This window comes from Nannospalax galili, unplaced genomic scaffold (assembly GCF_000622305.1).
Source record: "Nannospalax galili isolate Female #2095 unplaced genomic scaffold, S.galili_v1.0 scaffold75, whole genome shotgun sequence".
In the NCBI taxonomy this organism is placed as follows: domain Eukaryota; kingdom Metazoa; phylum Chordata; class Mammalia; order Rodentia; family Spalacidae; genus Nannospalax; species Nannospalax galili.
In genome coordinates this window covers 2,981,161-2,988,540 of record NW_008339433.1, presented here as the reverse complement: position 1 = coordinate 2,988,540, position 7,380 = coordinate 2,981,161, and the positions used below count along the sequence as shown (strand labels likewise).

General features: G+C 38.6%; 2 pseudogenes; one reads left to right on the top strand and one right to left on the bottom strand.

Moving 5' to 3' along the window:
* Window positions 1-1,234: 1,234 nt before the first annotated feature.
* LOC103734881 lies at window positions 1,235-2,399 on the bottom strand (annotated as a pseudogene).
* Window positions 2,400-5,697: 3,298 nt separating this feature from the next.
* Window positions 5,698-6,771, top strand: LOC103734880 (annotated as a pseudogene).
* Window positions 6,772-7,380: the final 609 nt, after the last annotated feature.

Below are 7,380 nucleotides of genomic sequence, written 5' to 3'. Positions count from 1 at the left end.
ATTAAATACCCTTACATATACTTACTATTGATATTTTTACTTTGATGATGCTGTTTCATGTTTACATCTTAATTTATATTTCTGATAATTCATTGTTAGTGTAAAAACATTCTACAGATCTTTGTGCTGATTCTTTCTGATTAGTTCTAACAGTCTCCTCTAATAATGTAGACATTAGAGTTTTCTATACATTCTTGTATTTCGTGTTTAGATTATTTCACCTTAATGTATGTTTTCTAATTTAACTCATTTTCCTCTAAATGACAGTACATCATTCTTACAATCGAATAATATTTCTTTTGTTTTCTTTATCATATTTTCTTGTCCCTTTTGTTTGAATCAATATCTAGCTTTTGCTAATTCCATATTCTAGTTATTATGAATAATTATACAATTTGCATGGTCACACAGTCATTGGTACAGATACTGGTGCCATTGTCTTTGGTTATGCACTTTGAAATGATATTGATTGATCGTACTTTAGATTTATTTTTGAAATTTGGAGAAAGTTCATATTTATTTCCTTAATGACTTTAAAACTTTGCATTCTCACATATTGTGCATGAGTCTCATTTTCACAACGTCTTTTCTAGCATTCTTAGATTATTTTTATAATAATCTTTTTATATGGAGTGGACTATTGGAATTTGGAGTTAAATTTGATGTTGGTAACTATATTGATTTTTTTTAAGGTGTGCACTTTTATTATACTGGTCTCACGTCAGTGTATAGGTGGCTGCCTCCCACCTCAACCCACTGTCAAGGAGACCAAAAGCCTTCATACATCATGTTGGGGGGGACAAAAAGAAGGGGATCAAGATGGCTGACCATTCAAAAAAAAAAGCAAAAATAAAAAAGTATTAAGGCAGATTTAAAAAAAAATTGAAGTACATAGTTTACACAAAAGAGATGCTGTCTTCTCCCATGCATAGATTCAGTGTGTGGACTGAGCCATCTCCTTTTGGGGGTGGCTTTTGGGAGGGAATTCCTATAACCAGGGATACTTGGAATGACTATTTTAAAAAAATGTACAATCAAAGTCCCAGCCACATTGTATAACTGGAAGATACTTGCTCCAAGTGACTGTTGAGGCCTTCACTGTTCCAGTTTTTAAATCCTGAGTCAAAAGCACCAAAACAAAGAAAAAAAAATAAAGCCATGCCAATGTTCTCTCTTTCCCTCTCTCTCTCCCTCTCTCTCTGTCTCTCTCTCTCTCTCTGTGTCTCTCTCTCTCTTTTTCTGTGCAAGTTAGGTGTTGTCAAGAAAGGGTGTAACAGCTCACTCAGTTAAGTAACAGTCTGCCTAGAAGCATTTGCGGTGGACAATGGAGGGGCAACACTCATTGTTCTCCTGCTTGCTAATCCACATAGGCTGGAAGGGGGACAGCAAGGCCAGGATGGAGCCACCAGTCCACAAGGAGTACTTGTTCTCAGGGGTAGCAATGATTTTGATCTTTATAGCGCTGAGAGCCAGAGCAGTGATCTCCTTCTGCATTCTGTCTGCGATGCCAGGGAACATGGTGGTGCCACCAGACAACACTGTGTTAGCATACAGGTCCTTATGGATGTGGTCTTTGTGATGGAATTGAAGGTGGTTTCATGGATACCGAACAATTCCCTATCCAGGAAAGAAGCCTGGAAGAGCACTTAGGGGTAGCAGAAACACTCATTGCTAATGGCGATGACCTAGCCATCAGGCAGCTCATAGCTCTTCTCCAGGGAGGAGGAAGATGCAGTGGTGCCATCTCTTGCTCGAAGATCAGGGCAACGTAGCACAGCTTCTACTTGATGTCACACAGGCTTTCCTGCTCATCTGTGATGGTGAAGCTGTAGCCACCCTCTGTCAGGGTCTCCGTGAGGTAGTCTATCAGGTCCCGGCCAGTCAGGTCCAGACGCAGGACGACATGGGGGAGAGCACAACCCGCATAGATGGGCACAGTGTGCATGACCCCATTGCCGGAGTCCATCACAATGCCAGTGATATGGCCAGAGGCTTACAGAGACAGAACAGCCTGGACGGGTACATACATGGCTGGGGTGTTGAAGGTTTCAAACATGATCTGCGTCATCTTTTACGGTTAGCCTTGGGGTTCAGAGGGGCATCAGTGAGCAGCACGAGGTGCCCCTCAGCGGCCACACACAGCTCGCTGTAGATGGTGTGGTGCTAGATCTTCTCCATGTCGTCCCAGTTGGTGACAATGGCTTGTTCGATGGGGTACTTCAGGGTCAGGATGCCTCTCTTGCTCTGGTCCTTGTTTCCCACATAGGAGTCCTTCTGGTCCATGCCCACCATCACGTCCTGGTGCCACAGGCAGCTTGCAATGGGCAGGAAGACTGGGAAGCAGCTTTGCACATGCAAGAGCCTTTGTCCACCAGGAGCGCACACATATCCTCATCCATGGCGAACTGGGTGGCAGGTGTGAACCAGCCCTGAGGAGTAGATCCAAGAGATCTAGACTCACTGGGTGTACACGGACTCAACAGTTTATATTGATTATTTTTAATATAGTTGGTAGTTGTTTGTATTTCTTCTTTTCTGGACATTTAAGAAGAGTTTGCATGCCTTTAAAGAGATCTATTGAGTTTCTCCCTTTTATATTAGTTGTTGTCATAATTTCTATAATTATATGCCTGATAAATTTTGATCAACTAATTGGGTAATTTCAAATTGTCTATTTTTTTAATTTGCAAAATGTTTATTCTTTGTGTTTTAGTTTGTTTTTAAATCTCCCTGCCAACGTTTTCACTTCTCTCACTGTAATCTTCATTCCAAAAAAATTAATTTTTTTTATGGTTTCAGTGTTTGAGTTCATTATTAAATCTCTCCATCGAATTTTTCACTCTTGTCATTGTATTCTTCATCCCTGTTTTGATTTAATGCTTTATTATGAAACTTTTCAGTTTTCGCTGTATATAGACTTTCTTTTTTATTTCTTTGCCTGTATTCTCTTGTATCTCCCTACTTATCTTTAGGATTACGGTTCTGACTTCTTTATCAAAAAACTCATATGTATTTATTTGCAGAGTAAAGTTTTAAGAGCTTTGTGAAATTCCTTGGATGGTTTCATTTTTCCTGATTCTTTGTTATAAATGAAGCCTCTGATTGATACGCATTTCAGCAGAAGCGAACTATTCTTTAATTCTGAAATTGTTCCCAATAAATTAGAATGATCTTCTTTCTCATATATAGATATAGATATAAATAGACAGATAGGTATAGATATAGCTATAAATAGGGGATATAGATAGATAGGTAGATGATAGATAGATGACAGATAGATAGCTATGGATATATATACATATATATGTATATATGATATCAATATGCATATTGAATGTTTTTTCTCTAGGACTACAAATTATCTCTGAGTAGAACTGGATCCACGTAATGCGGTTGATTTCATGTCCACAATGGATCAATTTTCAGGGCCTCTAGTACATACCAGTCTTGTTTCTGCATGTGAGAGACTATTTCTAGAAGCTGCTCATGTGTGGGTATACCTACCAAAGTTAAATCATGCTTCATGATTTGCAGAGAAAATTTGTGCTATTACCTATGCATTCCTACTGGATTCACCCAGATCTCCAAGAAGACTTTATTTGGTCTACTTTGTGATTCATGGGCTGGCCAAACTGCTCTAGTTTTTGTCTGAGATGGGATGGAAGCAGGCACAGGATGTTTCAGGACGACAGAAAGAGCAATGATCTTTTGGCCTGTCTCTGTGGCCCAAGATGTTTGTCTTCTAGCAGTATCCTCTATAAGATGACTTGATCTCAGTCTACAGTTGAGAAACTTAGAACTAATTTGTAGTATTGTTTCAAGATACATTATGATTTAGGTCAGAAAAATCAACCTAGAGTTATTAATGGATATGCCTCCATAAAGGCCTCCATTCTGAGTCCACAAGGGAGAGGGCCCTGGATGAAGGTTAATGATGATTCGAGGAAGAATTGATACACATGGTATGAATAGACCATCCTAGCTATTCAGAGATGCACATCTCTGACAAAGGCCCTCACCAGGTAGCCTTTCTCCAAGACCACAGTTGAAATTTTCTGCTGCAGAGCTTCACAGCTCACATTTTGCAGCAGGACAAATGTTTCCTAAGGATAGTATGGTAGCATCAAATAATTACACCTCAAGAATTTTCTTTGTTTCAGTACTACATGCAACTGCAAGAAATGTACAGAGCTGCAATTCAGGTCTCTTTCTGGAATTGCTCTGGAACACAGATGATCAGATTGCATGAATGCTTCATCCAGGTGCTCCCTGAGTAAGTTAGATAGTTCTAGGGTAAAAATGGGCAATGCTGAAGCCAAGAAATCATCCTTTCAGGATGTGCCATGGAATGGAAGTTAGCTTGCCTATCTTGTTGGCACAGATGAACACAACTTTCAGCAGTTTTGCACACCATTGTGAAAGTTTCAAGGCAGTATTATGTAGAGGATGGAAACAAATTTGGTGTTTATTTAGAGTACGTTGTGAGATAAAACTTGACAAGCTTTTACCAATGGGACACACAGGTAAGTCTCTCAGAAGTTCCCTACCCTGTCAACATAGGAGTTTCTGAGGAGTCATTGCATTTTCGATGGTTCGGAGGATAACTGTACTTTAGGGACAAATGGCCAACTTTAGTTAAATTCTGGTACTGAAGATGTATCTTTCCAGAATACGCATATAAATTGCCATGGATACTCAACTGTACAAGTCTTCCAGTATATTCTTACATGGCATGATGACTGTTTAACTGTACTAAAAAGTAGTTGAAGGAAATACTTGTCCTGTTTTAAGTTTCTATGTAACAGAGGTTAGAAAGGTTGGCCTGAAGATACAGATGGATGTGTATTTTTCTGTATCTTTGTGAAGGGAGTGCTAAGGTGCGACCATAGCTGAAAGCAACTAGAGTGAGCTTAAGGTTATGATTAATACAGTTATTAAGAGTGAGACTATCCCAGTCTTTTGATGGACACATGCTTTTTTTTTTCCAGCACATACTTGTTAATGAAATTCTGGGTCATATATTAACTATAGTTTAATGTATAGAAGTGTCAATAAACTTCCTATCTGATCAACAATTTTGTGCCAATGAGCAGTATCCAATATTCCTGTTTTTGTGTTTAATTTGATCTACAATTTTTAGCTAAAATTAGGTAGTAAATCACAAATATTACTAACTGCCCATTCACATATTTTGGTGACAGATGTCTTTTCAATATTAAGGTAAAATATGAATAAAGAGAATTTATAACAATGGAAGATATTTGGAAATCGGTGGATTATAACAAATTTTGATTTCTGATCTTCCATGTCAATTTTTCAGTGCATCCTTAATATACCCATTACTTTCTAGGACTTTGTAGAGCTTATGAACTCTAATCTTTCTTGTATTCAGACTTCTATGATCAGTGTGGATGGGGTAATATGGGAAAGTGATCTCTTACTAAATCCCTAGGAAGATGGAACCACATTTACAAAGACAGATGGAAAGAGATAATGGAGGCAAGTCTTAGATTTTTGTTAGTAACAGGAAGAAGTGAACATAACACACATGAAGTAGAGAGAGTACACAAGAGGCAATAAGAATATGGCACAGGTTGAACAGAAATAAGACATCCATCAGGAGCATAGCAAATGATATCATAAGGTAATATAAAAGTGGAAGTGAGGAGTATTGGGAGTCAAGAACATGGTCATGTTATGCAGACTGCAAGAGATTCCCAGGTACTTGCTGGACACCACAAGTTGCACCACCGATATCTCTTGGAGACACATTATCATAATTAGAGTTTCATTTCTTACTTCTGAATGTGGGTTACTATCAAAAGAACTGAATGGCTTGGTCATGGAAACTGGACCTGACTATTCTGTGAAGAACTTAATCTTCATGAATTATTTACTCATGAATTCATCAACACCTTTGTAAAGAAAAGTTCATGCTGTGCATTAACATATGAGTTTTGATGAAGATAAAACTGTTGCCCTCCTGTTATCAGTGGATAAAAACACTTATGAAGAAACTGGATTTTAATGTTATCCATTTTAGTATTCTGAAAGAAAAACTACGACATTTAATCGTATACTGAAAGAAAAACTAAGACATTTATCATTGCCATTGATCAGATGCATATGTCCCTTCAACAGGATTCTAAGAAATGAACATCTTGGTCCTTCACAGAAAAAAAGGCTTTGAAATGTGATTTTCTTCTGTCTTGGCATAATACAGAAGAATCAATGATAAGGTCATACTTTTCCAAATACCAAATTCAGGAACATTTGCCAAAGGTTGCATGGAGCATAATGAGAGAGCTGAGGTGCCTAGTGCTGCACAGCAGTGAGCTCAAAGGACAGCCTGAGGAGGTCTCCAGTGCCCTGGAGCTCTTCATCAGACTTGGATCTGTCTTCAGCTATGTGAACCTAAATAATGAGTCTAATAATGTCAGATCAATCTGTTGCTGTCCCCAGCCAAGCACAGTGGTAGCCAAAGCTTGTCTGTGTACAATCACGGGCTTCATATTTCCAGAGATCTGCGTCCTGCTGCAACAGCTGTGTCACTACTGTGATGAACCAAAGTTACCTCTATGGATCACCTTGTCAATTCAAGGCTTTGCAGACAGCCTTGTTTCATGTAGAGAGATTGAATATGTCTTCCAAAAATGAGAAACCTTGTATAACATCATGATGTTTAATAATCAGGACCATTGCCTTCAAATGATCATTCAAATCCTGACTTTCCAAAATAAAAGTACAAAATTTAGAAACCTGCTTCTGTAAAAAAAAAAAAAAAAAAAAAAAAACACTAATGCTACAGATTTTGAATTGTGGAGGGACCAGTGTGTATTCTACTAGTTTAAGTCTTACATTTGGTCTTAGCGTAAAAACTGTGAACTAACTACTGACATTGTCACCCCATTTTACATATGAACAAATGAAAACTCAGACATGTTTGATAAATTACTATTGCAGTCTGTACTCAGAAAGTTAAATTTGAATGCAATTTTAAAATTTCTGTCTGAAAAGATTTAAATATTTGAATGTATTTCTTTGGGTTATAATTACACTATGTAACTAAATAACTAACTTTTTAAATAACTCTGAATGAGTTCCCAAGAGATGAGTTTAAAATGCAATGAATGGCTGGCCATGCGCTTACCTCCCTTTGCTTCCCTGGGCCTGCAGGACCCACAGGCCTCTCTCTCCAAATTATGTCTATCATGCCCTCCTTGCCTTGACTCCCCCAGCCTCACTCACCCTCCCATCGCCCCCACCTGTCTCTCCTCTTAGCCTGGGTCCTGTCCTAGTCCTTGTCTTGGCACCCCAGACATCTGGGGAGCCACCACTGCTTTCTGATCCTTTGCATCCAGACCAACCCAGGTCCTTCTG